The 2,500-nt window shown below is 31.8% G+C and overlaps 1 protein-coding gene across 3 annotated transcripts in view; it reads right to left on the bottom strand.

The window, feature by feature from the left end:
- Window positions 1-2,500, bottom strand: part of LOC137631148 (arrestin homolog) — a 742,836-nt gene that overhangs the window by 71,121 nt on the left and 669,215 nt on the right. The window lies entirely within an intron of this gene.

Below are 2,500 nucleotides of genomic sequence, written 5' to 3' on the forward strand. Positions count from 1 at the left end.
TTTTTAAAGAAAAAAAAAGGATTTAAAGGAAAAGACAGGTAAAAATTCAGAGGTAATGGGTGAGAGAGTTAGCTAGAAAGAAAGGTGAAAAAGTGATAGCAGTGAGTGTATCGTAGATCTTTGTGGGTTCCATTAGAACGTATAAAAATTGTTGAGAGGAACATTTGTCAACTTTTTGATTATAGAGATTTGAATGAAAATTACATTGCTAATCCCCGATTCTCCATCTGCAACTTCTATAATGTTTGATTCGGGATCTGCTGATTCTGTATTGTCAATAGATATCAGAAACAAAAGTTTTCAAGGCTTAGGTATGTTCTCGAGGCAATAAAATACGCAATCAGAATTATGAAAATTTTAATCCTTATTTTATTACCTTCCCAATGTGATTGTTTTTGTTCACACCTCCGCACTGAAGTCAAGTTCGTATCATGGATAAAGAGGTCCTTACCCCTCAGAAGTGGCCACGTAACACTCGATAAATATCTACACGTCACATTTAACCACCGAGAGATTCTTCAGTTTGGGGACTCCCTTTTCCCTATTCTGGTGAAGCTCAGTGATTTTTTTTCTTTCTTTCGTAATCCCTGATACTTTGAACTGTCTCTTTTGATATATCCAGTATTTTATTTTGGAATAACCTCCATCGTCTTCACTAGTCTATTCTTTAGGAATAATAATAATGATAATAATAATTCATGCAAAATAAACTTGACTGATAAGACTCGAGTATAATGAAATAAGATTTAAAAAAAAAAATGAAAACACTCTCCTGATAAATGGAAGTGTTTTAATTTTGATTTATTTTAATCGATTGCTCTCTATACTTTTATTAATATTTAACTTATTTCGTATGATAATAATAACTTTTTTAATTCCGTTTGGCTGGGTTAGCAAATGGAATTTATTTGTTGGTCCTATTCAAATTCCCAAGAGAGAGAGAGAGAGAGAGAGAGAGAGAGAGAGAGAGAGAGAGAGAGAGAGAGAGAGAGAGAGAGAGAGACAGCTTTATTCTTTTTCTTTCTAATAGCTCTACTTTCAATCATGGCTGCAGTTTTCGAAATTACTCCATTCAGTAATTAATATTAAAATGTTATTTCTCTCTCCTTTAAATCGTTCATGGTTATTTCCTTTCACTAGCCAGAAGCTATCATCTTGTCCAATATAACTAATATATGCTAGTGTGTGAAAAGGAGGATTACAACTCTTATCAATGAATAAGAAATGCTGTGTTTGATACATTTTCAGGATAAAACTCTAGCGGCAATTTGTCAACTATGGCAACTATATTCCTTGTGAATTTTCGTTCATAAACCATATACAGTACTTTCATAAACGCCCAAGTTATTTTGACTAGATAATTTCCGGTTCATGCTATATTAATATATGAAAGCTGAAAAATAGTAATTTCATACTGAACGTCATTGGAAATTTGTGTGATATGATAGTTACTAACCCATCACCTTATTCCGTCTTGCCATCACCCTCATTTCATTGTCAGTACTCTTATTTACGCCAGATATGTTTGGTTTTGATACTTCAAAACAGGAATTTCAATGCTTATTAGTAAATAAATTCACGAGATTTAAGAAATTTCCTTTTTCTCACTCAAATTACCTTGAAAATTTTCTACGTATGACAACTTCCTAACAAGGAAGCTTAATTTCACCACTCTCTAGTGCTGCTGAGCAATGTGCTTCCGAAATACGCACATAGTTACAGCAGACACCATTTTATTCATATCTATTTCAATACCATCAGTCTGAGACACAGCAGACCAAGATAACTGGAATTCCATCAGTCATTCTAAGGTTATTCCTTTTAATAGTACGTATTCTAAATCAATTATTCATTACGCAGAGTGATGAACAATTTTGATTAGAGCGTATTATGCATCATTTCCGCTTGGAAGGGAAGACGATTCTGATTGTTTTTTTTTTTTTTTTTTTTTCTAACTTATTTTAGTTATAATCTCTCTTTAATTTATATCTTATCCTTACAAATGTTTAGTTTTCTTTTAAAAACGCTATCTGTGTTCGTATGAAATTGTAGAAAAAAAAATGCGCAAATAAGTCACTAAATGGACAGCTGCCCACAAAAGTTTCATACCCTGGCAAACCCATAAATCATTTTCGAGATTTATTATTATTATTATTATTATTATTATTATTATTATTATTATTATTATTATTATTATTATTATTATTATTATTATTATTATTATTTTTCTACCGATATCAATTCCAGTTTAAGAGTAGTGTACAAATCTAGCAAGTAAGAAAATTACTAATTTGCCTTCCCTCCAAAAGCCGATAAAATAATGGCTTCATTATGAACAGATGATTTGATTTTAGTGAAATGGCGCAGGTAAGAGTTGCGATTTAATTTCTCATGAAACTTATCTTTCTGTAAGGAAAACCAAGCGAGACAAATAAGGTTGCAGGGGTCTGATGATCGACAGGAGGGAAATCTTCTGTTCCATTCCAGAGAAGAATTAATT

Source organism: Palaemon carinicauda, chromosome 39 (genome assembly GCF_036898095.1).
Source record: "Palaemon carinicauda isolate YSFRI2023 chromosome 39, ASM3689809v2, whole genome shotgun sequence".
Classification (NCBI taxonomy): domain Eukaryota; kingdom Metazoa; phylum Arthropoda; class Malacostraca; order Decapoda; family Palaemonidae; genus Palaemon; species Palaemon carinicauda.